The sequence below is a fragment of the Capricornis sumatraensis genome, chromosome 14, assembly GCF_032405125.1.
Source record: "Capricornis sumatraensis isolate serow.1 chromosome 14, serow.2, whole genome shotgun sequence".
NCBI lineage: Eukaryota > Metazoa > Chordata > Mammalia > Artiodactyla > Bovidae > Capricornis > Capricornis sumatraensis.
The window spans coordinates 78,815,045-78,828,849 of NC_091082.1; the positions used below are offsets into that span (position 1 = coordinate 78,815,045).

At 46.5% G+C, this 13,805-nt stretch overlaps 1 protein-coding gene across 1 annotated transcript in view; it reads left to right on the top strand.

Annotated features, from left to right (window-relative positions):
- The first annotated feature begins 3,208 nt into the window (after positions 1 to 3,208).
- Positions 3,209 to 13,805, top strand: part of LPGAT1 (lysophosphatidylglycerol acyltransferase 1) — a 151,738-nt gene continuing 141,141 nt past the window's right edge. Inside the window, exon 1 of the mRNA XM_068985916.1 lies at positions 3,209 to 3,298. The gene's annotated coding sequence lies outside the window, so the exon portion shown is untranslated. The remainder of the gene's footprint in view (positions 3,299 to 13,805) is intronic.

Below are 13,805 nucleotides of genomic sequence, written 5' to 3' on the forward strand. Positions count from 1 at the left end.
AGAGGTCAGAGTATGCCCCACAGTGTCTGCATCCCCAGTCTGCCACTTACTCGTTGTGCAACTCAAGGTGCATTCCTGGAGATTACTGGGTCTCAATTCCTTCATTTGTAAATTGGAGAAAACACAACGACCTCACAGAGTTGCTGTGAGGATTAAACGTCAACACAGAGAAAGTATGGAGCATAGTAGATGCCCAGTACCGGCCTGACGGATTCTTGTTGGCAATATATCCTTCCTCTGGCAAGTCCCCAGTTCTCCCAATCCTCCCCACCATCCATGTCTCTTGTCAAACTGGGCAGCAGTGTCCTGTTGAAAATTTAGTGTGCCTGGGACTTCCCTGGCAGTCCAGTTGTTTAGACTCTGCCCATCCGATGCAGGAGGCGCAACTTTGATCCTTGATCAGGGAACTAAGATTTCACAAGCTGTTTTGTAAGGTGTGACCCAAAAATGAAACAATAAATAAATGAAATTCCATTTTTAAAAAAAAACACCCAAAGACACATCATAATTAAAAACAATTTAGGGTGCCTAACTCTGTCTGGAAAAAATCATATTATTAGACACTTGTCCCAGCTCTTGGCAGAGTCCCAACAGAGGCCTGAGTCACCACTCCCAGCTTCAGGCTGCAGTGATGGGACAAGTGGTACACGGCCATAGGGCCCCAACTGAGGGAGGGGTCAAGTAAAGTCAGTGGGATTTGATGGAGACGAGCAAGGGTCAGTTGCCTGAATTAGAGTTGACTCCTCACGTTGCTTCCAAGCCTGAGATATGTGTGTGTGTGTGTGTGTGTATGCACACTCAGTCACTCAGTCATGTCTGACTCTTTGCAACTCCATGAGTTATACCCCTCCAGGCTCCACTCTCTGTGGAATTTTCCAGGCAAGAATACGAAAGTGGTTGCCATTTCCTCCTCCAGGGGATCTTCCCAACCCAGGGATCAAACCCACATCTCTTGCACCTCCTGCATGGGCAGGTGGATTCTTTACCAGTGTGCCACCTGGGAAGCCAGTGCAATATGAGAGACCAAAAAGAAAGCCAAGAACCATCAAAGAACACCTACAAGGGGTGGTAGGAAAAAAAAAACAATGACTAAAGAAACAGTAGTTAGAGAGGAACAGGAGAACCTGAAAAGCATACTATCATTATGAGCAAAAAAGAGAGCATCGAGAATATGAAATGTGCAACAACCGTACTGAATATTGTACAGCAGTGATGAGCGTCCTGTGTAAACCTGTAGCCTAATTTCCAAGGCTCTCTTTCAGTTCTTACAAAGCAACGGTATTAGGAGAAATAGGGATATTTAAAGAACCACTTAGGACAAGGAAAGGGACCTTGAAGAATTCTCATGTCCCTAAAATCCTGAAGACATAGACTGATACAGAGGTCAGAGACAGGCTGCAAGTTGCCATATGGCACCATAGCAAAGCATAGAGCAGGCAGGCAACTGCAAGTTAGTCCTTCTGGGAAACTGGTAATATCAGTTTAGGAAGGAAGCATGGCTCAGCTGCCTTGCCTAGAACACTGGATGAGAGGTTGGAGTCCTAGAAGTACCTGACTCACAACAAACAGTCCAGGGCAAAATTAGAATTGTAAGAATTTAAGGATGAGGTAATGAAGGCAGAGTCAAGTCAGGACTGAAGCAACTGAACACAGGCTGAAGGCAGCAGCGTTTGTTACTGTTTCCAAGCATTTGACGAGGGATGGAAGGAGAGCTTGAAGGACTAATGAAATGGATTTTTGTTGCTTTTTGTGTTTTTAACTTTGATCTCTCAGTGGATTGAGTGGGTAGAACAGAAATGAGGAAGATGCAAGATAAGAGGATAATTAAGGAGGCAAGAGTCTTAAGCCCACAACAGAAGAGGGAATCAAGATTGTAAGTGGGAAGTTTAACCCCCAAAAAAATTGTATTTATTTTTCTAAAATGAAAAGGGAAGAGAAAGTATGAGTAGAGAAACTGTCCAGGTAAAGAGAATGAAGTTAGGAAGCAATGATTGTTTCATTTTCTCAGAAAAGAAAGCCTCAAAATCATCTGAATGAAAAAGAGTAAGAGTGCTTCCAAGCCCGAGATACCATGATTTTTAAATCTTTCTCTGTTTACTTCACTAATTCGTACAGACCAGCCTAGACTGGTTCTAGAGAGAGAGACCAGGTGACTCAGCCAAGGTCACATGTTGAGCAATGGCCAGACTGAGATGAATAGCTCTAGCTTGTGAGCCATTATCATGAGCTGGCAGAGATCTTAAGCCTATCCCAGTGGAAATTTCAAGCCCATACATGGAGTGCCCAATGGGTCAACAGCATACCATGCTGATTTTTAAAATATTCCTTGACAATTCTCGCATCATATAGTTTTGCTGTTAATTCATTTTTAAAAGGTTTCTTTGGCCTCTACTGTAGGTGACACACAGTGCCCAATAAGTCATCTTGGAGAGTATTTATTTCCTTCTCTAGTGACATTTCCGGAGAAGGCAATGGCACCCCACTCCAGTACTCTTGCCTGGAAAATCCCATGGGTGGAGGAGCCTGGTGGGCTGCAGTCCATGGGGTTGCTAAGAGTCGGACACGACTGAGCGACTTCGCTTTCACTTTTCACTTTCATGCATTGGAGAAGGAAATGGCAACCCTCTCCAGTGTTCTTGCCTGGAGAATCCCAGGGACTGGGGAGCCTGGTGGGCTGCCGTCTATGGGGTCACACAGAGTCGGACACGACTGAAGCGACTTAGTAGCAGTAGCAGCAGCAGTGACATTTCCTAAATGGAAATCAGGAGTGAGAGTCTCTGGGCAGGATGTCCCAACATTCGCCTTCACTGGGTGCCAGTCTGTGTCGAATCTCTAGGCTGCCTGCCAGACAGTCTTGTGATTGGACTGGAGAGTAGGAAAACATGTAACAGTGAGGCAGGCGGAGGCCGGAGGCCAGAGTAGCTTGAGACAGCAGGGAACACAATAGTAAGATGAGCAGGACTAGGATCGGATTTTCCCACGGACACATGGAGGCGGGGAAAGATGAGTGGCCAGCGGGAAGCAGCACCGTGGAGATAGAAGGGCTGAGTGTGGGTTTGAAACAAAAGAGGCAGGAAGCTTCTTAGGGTTCACCCGGCGACATTTGTCTTAGTCAGGGTTAAGCTATGGAAGCAGAACCACTATGAGTATTATGGAATAAGGAATTTACTACAAGAGTCAGATCAGACACAATCGTGGGAGGAATTGGATAAGGAAAGATCTGAGCGGAGAATCACCGAACAGTCATTCACCAGCCGTGGTGCATGTGAGCAAAGCAGAGCTCACAAGAAAGAACAAGGTGAGTCTGGCTGCTGGCCTGGGGCCACCAAGGGGCTGGTGCGGAATCTTTGGGAGGATGTTGGCGCTTTGCAGTTACTGCCTCTGTGAGTTGGCGACAAAGCATCTCATGGTGCGTGGTGGGGGTCACAGAGGAGTGGGGAAGGGCAGGGACACACTCGAGCCTGGCTGCACCGGTGTGTCCCCCTCAGGAGCTCCAGCCACCAGTGGCCTTGGGAGTGTGGCGGCTACTGCTTCACAGCTGACTCCTGCAGTTCACACAACCTCACTTTTGGCCAGCCCTCTCTAGAATCAAACAGGCAAGGGGATGCTAGGAAATACAGTCCCTGGTGTATCCAAGGTGACCACTGAAGCTTCCAACTCTGATCTAGGAAGGACAGGAACACACTCAGCTCACAGATACACAGAGCCTCACATTTTTGAAGTTTCAAAAAAGTGTATGTTGGGACTTGCCTGGCCGTCCAGTGGTTAAGACCTCGCCTTCCAATGCAGGGAGTTGGGGGTTCAACCCCTGGTCAGGGAACTAAGATTCCATATGCCTCTCAGCCAAAAAAACAGAACGTAAAACAGAGGCGGTATTGTAACAAATTAAAGAACGACTTTAAAAATGGTCCATATCAAATCTTTAAAAAAACAAACAAGGTAATGTAGAGAAGGAAGCTGACAGAATACTTCTGTTCATCAAGACTCTGGGTTGCAAGTGACAGAAATTCTAAAACAAGCTGTCTTAAGTGAAAAAAGATATCTTGAGGCTTTGGAGAGGGGTGGAAAGCTTGGGATAGCTCAAAGAATCTGAAGGAAAATAGCCAGGACAGTCAGAGGGAACATGACCCCAGGACTCTCTTTTCTTGTTTCCGTGTCTGTCTCGGCCTCACCGCTCTGCACGGCGGCCTCACCCTCTCAGCCTTCTCATATGGTAGCTCTGGTGTTGCACTTCTACAGCAACTCGACAAGAAAGGAGAGGGTTTCCCCACCAGCTTTATTTGGAAAAATCCCTGGCTTTTCTGTTCGTTGGTTGGTTTGTTTTAGATTGGTCATTAGATGAATCCCCATACCAACTAACTGCTGTGGCTGGATGAGTAGGCTATTGTTATGGTTAAGCTGGGGTCGCATGTCCACCCCTGGGGCCCTGGAGGAATGGCCCAGGGCGCTCTGATCAGTGTATGGAGGGGGAAAGAAGCAGTTCCCCCAAGGAAGGCGGCTCTGCCCCCACGAGAGAGGAAGCAGGTGCTGGGCAGACAGGAATAACCCTGGCGTCTTAGGGATTGAATGAAATGCTCTTCACATTTGTATTTCTCATTCCGACCCATTTCCTTTAACGTGAAGGCCACTGCGGCAAATTTCTGCTTACTCTCCACTTGTACAAGGAGGGAAATATTAGTTTGTAAAAGGTTATGAGCAGATGATAACTATCAATTCAGAGACCTAGAGATTGAGCAGTTTGCTCAAGGGCACAGAATTACTTAAAAAGAACTAGAACTCTCATCCTCTCCCAAGCAGGACATCAGGGGCCTGGTTTATGGAGCACGCTGTGGAGATTGGGGCTACTGTGAAACCATTTTCCAGAACCTGATCAGATTGCTTTCCTGGACCTGAAAGAACAGACTGGGTCCAGACTGATTGCTCAGAGGTCAAAGGATAAAAGACATGACTTAGAATCTGACTTCAGAATGGAGGCTGGAGGAGATGAGTCATGGTGTGTGTGTGTGTGTGTGTGTGTGTGTGTGTAGACTGCAAGGTAAAAGGAATGTCACTGAAGTAATAGACATCTTTTCTAGGAGGAAAGGGACCTGAGATTAGGGTTTTGAATGCCCTGAAAAAGGCAGGCATTTAGCTATCAGCTCTGTTAGTCACTCAGTCGTGTCTGAGTCTTTGCAACCCAGGGACTGTAGCCATGGGCTCCTCTGTCCATGGAATTTTCCAGGCAAGAATACGGGACTGGGTTGCCATTTCCTCTTCCAGGGAAAGTTCCCAACACAGAAATCAAACCCAAGTCTCTTGCGTCTCCTTCACTGGCAGATGGATTCTTTACCGCTGTGACACCTGGGAAGCCCATTCATTTCACATTCGCTGTATCTTTTCTCCTCCTTACCAGGCATGATTAACACTTCCCTTTTTTAATGACTTTACAAAATCACCTCAAGAATGTTTGTTGTTGTTATTTAACGGCTAAATCGTGTCTGAATCTTTGCAACCCCAGGGACTGTAGCCTACCAGGCTCCTCTGTCCACGGGGTTTCCCAGACAAGAATACTGGAGTGGGTTGCCATTCCCTTCTCCAGGGGATCTTCCTGACCCAAAGATAAAACCCAGGTATCCTGCATTACAGGAAGATTCTTTACCATCTGATTCACCAGGGAAGCCTAATCAACTCTAAACAGAATTTCAAATGTGGGGATAATCTAAGACATCTTATTAGCTAACAGTGTAATTGATTTTCCCTCTTCTACTTGTCTTTTATACTTTGTCAGTGGCTTCCCCACTTGACTGTATATCAGAATCACCTGAGCAGCTTTAAAAAAATAAAAGCTTTCCAGAAACCAGGTCCCACCCCCATTCCCCCCTGCTCCCCGCCACCCTCTTACCTCTTCCCCTTGCAGAACCCCCACCTCAATTTTGAGCTCTGTGGAGGATTCCAGTGAGCAGGAAAGAGAACAGCTCCTCCTGGGGCAAAGGGCTCCTTGTCCCTTTATCTTGCCTGATGCCCCACAACTGTGGGAGCCAGGCAAGGTGGGCATCCTAGGATGTGTGTGTATGTGCTAAGTTGCTTCAGTTGTGTCCAACTCTTTGTGACCCCATGGACCGTCATCCACCAGGCTCCTCTGTCCATGGGGTTCTCCAGACAAGAATATTGGAGTGGGTTGCCACTTCACTGGGGGATCTTCCTGTTAGGCAGGCAGAACAGGGAAAAGGAGTCCAAAATGGCGGTGGCTACAGAGAAGGAAGGGAAAAGCCCTCAAAAATGAAACAAAAGAAGGTCTGAGGGCCGGAGTGAGGACCTCAGGTAAAACAAACAACACTCCTGCTTGGCCCAATTTACACAGGACAGGCCCAGGGAGAGATAAACATATAAACAGAGGAGCCAGAGCCAGCTCTCTCTCTCTCTCTCTCTCTCTCTCTCGTGCGCTGGGACGCTCTTCCCGTGTCTTTAGATTGACGTGCCCTCACGCCTCGAAGATGGATTTTCCTGCTATCTTCTAAATAAAATAGAGCTGTAACACTGATTTGTCTAAGAGCTATAACACGGTCCATTTGAGACCTGAGAGCTATAACACGATCTATCTCAGACCTGAGAGCTGTGACTCGCCGAGGGGGCTTTAATGTCCGTCACTCCAAATCTTTGTTGTGACGAGACAAAGAATCGAGGAACATACACTCACGTGACATTCCCAACCCAGGGATTGAGCTGGCGTCTCCTGTGTCTTCTGCATTGGGAGGTGTGTTCTTTACCTCGAGCGCCACTTGGGAAGCTGGCAGTCCAAGGATACAGCTGTTAAATGGTGTTTTTAAGGCCAGACAACTTGTAAATTCTGGAACCAGGTGGACTGGGACCTGGATTCATCTGGTCCTGATCTAGTCAAATGGGACACCGAGGGCTTGGTCTTGACCCCTAAGGAGCAGTGAGAGAGGCCTAACTAATAAGGATATGTCTACTTCTGTCAGTAATTGAGCAACTGGGTTGGCCAAAAAGCTCATTTGGGTTTTTCCATACCCAAATTTGTGTTTTTCCATACCCAAATGAGCTTTTTGGCCAACCCCAATAGTATTCTTAGGTAATATACAGAAATTAGCATGTCTGACAGGCAGAGCCCTTCCTAAAATATAATATTCACGGATTCTTTCCTTGCTGAATGAAGGTGCCATTTTTCCTGTTCTGACAGTTACTGCTATGTGACCTTTGGAAAGCTGCTTGATTTCGATGTTTCTTGGTTTCCTCATTTATACACTGAGAATGTTGGGCTTGACTCCTTTCTGCTCCTGTGCTCAATTGTTATATCCGAAGAGCCCTTGAGCCATGATGTGATTGCAAAGAGCTGAAAAGAGCCCTTTGTTTTCTTAAAGTCCACTGGGCAAACTTTTTATGTTGCAATACAATATGAGAAAAAGCGTAATATACGGTGATCCCTGGAAAAGATGCGTATGACTCAAGTAAACTGTGACTGTGACTCAAGTGAAAAATGAGAATGATAGACAGTGAAGGGAGTGGGAAGTGTGCAGAACAGAAGGTGGGAGGCTGGAAATCCATGAAGGGAGTGCGGATGCCACTGAAGAGTGCCTCAGGGGCTGGAGTTGACAAGACAGGGGTGGCAACAGCAAATGTGGCTGGTTCAATCCAATGTTGCCTGAGGATGAAAATTTGAACTCTAATCCCTTCTGCCTCAGCCCTTCTGGAAAGGCTTAAGTTCATTTCCCCTAGATTTTCCACTGCAAGCCTGCTGCTGCTGCTAAGTCGCTTCAGTTGTGTCCGACTCTGTGCGACCCCATAAATAGCAGCCCACCAGACTCCCCCATCCCTGGGATTCTCCAGGCAAGAACACTGGAGAGGGTTGCCATTTCCTTCTCCAATGCATGAAAGTGAAGTCGCTCAGTCGTGTCTGACTCTTAGCGACCCGATGGACTGCAGCCTTCCAGGCTCCTCCGTCCATGGGATTTTCCAGGCAAGAGTACCGGAGTGGGTTGCCATTGCCTTCTCCGCACTGCAAGCCTAGTAAGCGTAAAATAGGCATTAGTGTCCTGAATGAATGAAACACGTATGTTGGTCTTTGCCCAGCCTGGGTACTAGAGGTGGGAGAATAAACTCAAAATCTAAGAGGGGGAATTCAAAGACAGACATAAACTCATGAGAATGCATGAGTGTCCTGAATGAATGAAATAGGCATTAGTGTCCTGAATGAATGAAACACGTATGTTGGTCTTTGCCCAGCCTGGGTACTAGAGGTGGGAGAATAAACTCAAAATCTAAGAGGGGGAATTCAAAGACAGACATAAACTCATGAGAATGATTCAGAAAGCCTAAAGCCCCTACAAAGAAGGGCCCTGCCAACCACAATCAGGGCAATAAAAAGGCCCACTGGGTCATGTTCAGAGCAGGAAGAGGGCTAGTCCTATAGCCTGGGAAAGAGCACAGTGTTGACAAATGGCAAAAAGACAGAGGAGTCATTCAGCTCCTAAGTGCTTGCTCTGTGTCCGTTGCTGGAGACACGGGCAAGTCTCTGAACTCAGGGCCTGGCATGTCGTAGGAGTACAGTAAAGGTTTGTTAGATGAATGGAGAAGGAAAGGGAGGAGGATGACAAGGAGAAGGCTTTTCTTGAGCTTAACAGAGAGCCCAGGATGGTTGAAAAGGTCTTGAGAGTCTGCACTGTCACTTCCTTCTGAATTGGGAACGGGAGGTCATTGTGGCAATCAGTCCCTTAGGAAACTGACCAAGATGGAGGTTGTAGGCAGGAAGTTTGCTGAGTGCCCTTGGCATCCACACCTATGGGTGACTGGCTGCTGCTGCTGCTAAGTCGCTTCAGTTGTGTCCGACTCTGTGAGACCCTATGGACAGGAGCCCACCAGGCTCCTCTGTCTACTGGATTCTCTAGACAAGAATACTGGAGTGGGCTGCCATTTCCTTCTCCCAGTGGGTGACTGGAGGGAGTAGAAATGGCAGAGTGATGAATTGAACTGTGATGCAGATGTAATAAATGTCTCAGGTCAACCCTAGGGGATGGTTCTTCAGAACTGGCTCACCTTGAGGACAGGGGGGCTGGGTCTTCACACTTCGTCATCAGCTACTTGCTGGATACAGGCTATGCTTCTGGGGGAGATGTGGTCCTGGGCCACCTGTGAACTGTCAGTCGGTCCAACGGTTGAGGGAATGAGTGACTTAGTCTTGAAAAAGGATGTGTTGGTATACCACAGCATCCACTGTGAAAATTAATCCAGCGTCCTCATTTTAGAAATGAAAACAGTCCAGAGAGAAAGTCTTGTATCTGATAAGAACAGAGTCAGGACACCTCTCAAAGGACAACTGGAAAATTCCCATTGGCTTAGTGTACATGAAATATGGTGTGGAATTTAACAGAGCTATTGATACAGATGAGGAGAAATGGAGATTAAATCAGTGCTTCCTATACCTAGCAGTCATCAGAATCATATGGAGGGCTAATAGAATGTAGATTCCTGGGCCACATCTTCAGAGATTCAGTTACTGGATTGGCTGGGGCAAAGCCTAAGAATCTGTATTTTAACAAGTGCCTACCCAGTTTCTATGTAGTCTATCTCCCAGCCTGTGCTTGAGGACCAGTGGCTAAGATAACAGAGCCCTGGGTAGATTCCACATTGTTGAATAATTTATACTTAAAGATTGTTGCTAAATGATGTCCCTCTGGATGGAGCTCTCAGGTGGGTTCAAGGGTACTCCCACTAATCTTTGTTCTATTCAACACATTCTATCAACAACTTGACAAATTTTAATAGGATATATATCCAATGAAGAGAATTTCAAAACTAGGAGAGACTGCTAATACTTTGGATAATTGACTCAAGATTTCAACATGTGACTCCTCACGTATAACTTTGTAGATTAATATTTATTGACACTGAAAATTGTTCATGTAGGTTAAATGAGAGGAAGCAGCAGAGAGGCGGTGGGATATGGTGGTTTAGAGCACAGACTCTGGAACCTGATGGACTCTATGTATTCAAACCCCAGTACCATCAATTACTCAGTGTGCTGCCCTGAGCAAGTGTCTTATTTCCCTGTGTCTCCGTTTCCTCATCTGTAAAACAGGGACAATAATACATAATCATAGTATTTACTTCATAGGATTATTTATTGTAAGGATCTGTGAACTAATATGTATAAAGAATTTATGACTGTCCCCAGCACAGAGGAAACACTGTATTACCATTTGGTGTCATTATGTGTAATTGTTTCAGCTATCTATTGCTGTTGTAACAAACTACCCCCGAACTTAATGATTTAAAATGACAGTTTATTACTTTTTATGATCCTGTGGATTATTTTCTATCCCTTGGTACTGACTGGGACTCTGGGATAACTGGAAGGACCAAAATGACCTCATTTTCAATAGTTGATCATTGACACCAGCTAGCATAATAGAGTCTTTGAAAATGGGGCCCAGGAATCTCCATTCTAATAGCCCTCCATATGATTCTGATGACAGCTAGATTTGAAAACCAACCGTGCGTTCTCAGACACCAGTTCCAGTTCCCCAAGGGGCTGTCATGCTTCATGGCATAATGGTTGGCCCCCAAGAAGAGTCTTCCAAGAGATGAAGGCAGAAACTGAGATCTCTCTAGGCCCAGCCTTGGAAATTACCTTGTGTTACTTCCCTATATTCTATCCTTTAGAACCAGCTGCAGGCCCAGCCCAGAAGCAGGGGAGAGGAAATAGACCCCACCTTTCAATGAGAAGAATAGCAAAGACTTAGCAACCATCTTTATCAGACACTCAATCCCACTTTTGTAAAACTGTGTGTATTTGTAAAACTTTGTGTGCGTGTGTTTATGCATAGAAAGTGATATCTAGAAGAATATATCCCCAAATGTACACAATAGTTATCTTTAAAAGGGAAGGGTTACAATATTGTTGTTATTCCCTTCCTGTTTTGCTTGTTTGTTTCCCTGAATTTTCCGTGATGAGTGTATATTATTTTTTTTAAAGTAGTTTCCATTTTTTGAAACAATATGACGATTTCAATATTAATATGAGCCAACATTGTGATGATTCTACCCCCAGAAGAAAAACCTAACTCAGATTTACACAGCCTGTAAAAAAAATCAGCACAGCTAAATCTGGAGCAAAGTTCCAGTCCCAATCACCCAGCCATCAGACCACCCTGAGGATTATGCACTGGGTTTTGAACTCCCAGAAAGGGAAGCAAAGAGAAACACAGTGTATCAACATGCCAAAGGGCTGACAAAGTGTCTGTAAATCTTCTCTGGTGAAGGATGTAAGGACACTGGGTGGAAGGAAAGAGGCTCAGAGGGGACACGAGAGAGTAAACCAGGCCAATACTCTGTGTGCGAGGAAGGCTGCCATAGGGGAGGGGTGTTATTGACCAGGGTTCTTGATCTCCTTAATCAACAGAAATTGATCAGAGGCTGAACAAGAAATTCGGGAAAGACTTTATCAGGGTCCCTGATACAGGGGAGCCATCAAGAACAAACAACACATCCCCTTGCTTGCTTGCTCCCCAAGGCTGGGTGAACTGGTTCCTTATATGGGGTGAGAGTAAGGATGTGCTCAGGGGTCAGACTGGAGGAGTGGCTTAGGTGGTTTGCCCACCCCTCTGTGGTGCTGTGTGCAGGGGGCACGTGCAGTCCCCTGCTTTTGCTCCCAACCCCCTGTTGTTACTCCTGGCTCTTCAGAAGTGGCTGTTAGGCTTTTCAGTCTTCTCTTTGGTCCAGAATTTTCCCCGACTGCCTACACGCACAGCAGTTATTTTTAATCCCTTATTGTTTCTTTTTATGTTCTTGCTCAAGGAGACGTTTGTCCAGGTATGAGCATTGCAGCCCTGCAGTAAAGGGTGCCGGGTCCCAGGCCCGTCACAAAGCCATCCGTGCTCTGTTTTTGTTTGTTGTTGTCTAGTTGCTAAGTCTGGTCTGACTCTTTGGCGACCCATAAACAGAGTTAGGAACATTGAATGGAATTGACACAGAGGTAGATTTGAGATTTTTCATACGAATAACTCCCTAGACTATAAAAGCTAGAGCTGGAGTGAGCCTCGAGGATGGCTAAGGTAAGCTCTCCATGTGGAGGCCAGAGGCCCACATCCTGCTTTGCGAAGGTGCCTGAACTAGACCCAGCAGGTCCTTCCCCAAACCCCAAGCTGTGTGGTTATAGGCCTACAGGAGAGTGGGAACAAAACACACAGACATTTAAGCCTTACCCTACCTGAAGGCAGTGGCCTGAAATTAATGAGCTCTTGAGATTCCTTTTATGGGTCCATAAATGGATATTGCCTTTGACGTGAAAACATCATGAATCAACAAATATTATCAAGTGAATGCTAAACGCATGGCAATGTCCTCGGTATTCAGGACGTTGGTCTCTCAACCCAAGGCTTTAAAGTTTAATAAAGAAGAAAGATATATAATCACCGTATGAACTTAACACTCCTAAACACAGCCATTACCAGTGGGAGTGGCAAGGGCCCAAAGAGTAAATGATTGATTTGTAACAGCCTAGAAAGCTTGCGGGGGAAGTGGGGATGGGAACTTTAGGCTGTGACTATGATACGAGAAATGAGAGGGATGGGGGCTGAGGCCAAGGAAGAGGGCCCTTGCCCCCCATCTTTGTGTTAATGTGAACGTCTTTGGTGGAGGAAAGAAGCTGCATGCCAGCCTCCTGGATTGGATTTTCCTAAAAATAGATCACATGCTATCTTTATTGACAATCATGATAATTATAATCACCTCCATTTACTAAGGACATACTGTATGGCCATTTCTTTACACGTATTAACTCATCATACTTGTCTGATGACCAGGTGAGGCCGTGACTATTATCTTCAGGGTACAGGGGCCCTGAAGAACTAAGGCTGACCTCCTCTGGGGAGCCTGCCCAGCTCTCAGGAACCCTTGTCCCTTGCCCCAGCGCTGGCTCCTAGCAGCCATCTGTGTAGCTTGACTGCACTCCTGGACTTGGCTGAATCAGAACCCTCCCCCAGGCATCTGGAACTGTGTCCAGAGAGTCCAGGCTTTCCATGAAGTGGGAGCTGTGAGATGAAATGCAGGCCACTGTGGGCGACCATGTTCTGCTGTGTTAAGAGGGGGAGAGACAGACAGGCAGACAGACAGACAGAGAATGCAGTTGCCCAGAGAGCAGCAGAGAGCGTGGTCCTTGGTGGGCAGCCACCCGCCAGGTATGGTCTTCCTGGGGCCTGGATGCCTTACCGCCCTCTGGTGTTAAGAGACAGCCCTATATCATTATGGTACTAGACCTTTTCCACTTATCCTAGCTTTAGTGTCTCGGAGAAGGCAATGGTACCCCACTCCAGTACTCTTGCCTGGAAAATCCCATGGGTGGAGGAGCCTGGTAGGCTCCAGTCCATGGGGTCGCGAAGAGTCGGAAACAACTGAGCGACTTCACTTGCACTTTTCACTTTCATGCATTGGAGAAGGAAATGGCAACCCACTCCAGTGTTCTTGCCTGGAGAATCCCAGGGACGGGGGAGCCTGGTGAGCTGCCGTCTATGGGGTCGCACAGAGTCGGACACGACTGAAGTGACTTAGCAGCAGCAGCAGCAGCTTGAGTGTCTATTACTGACAACTAAGTTCTTACTAACGCAGGTGTTTTGTCCATCTGTTAAATAGGGAGCCAGGCTTCTGGGAATTACTCCGCAGGCCAGTGCTTAGGACTCTGCACTTCCACTGCAAGCGGCAAGGGTTCAATCCCTGGTCAGGGATCTAAGATCCCGAAAGTGGCAAAATAAAAGAGCCAGGCTTTTAACTTTGTGTTTGCTGGTTTGTTCACTGGTTTACTTGACCGCACCAGG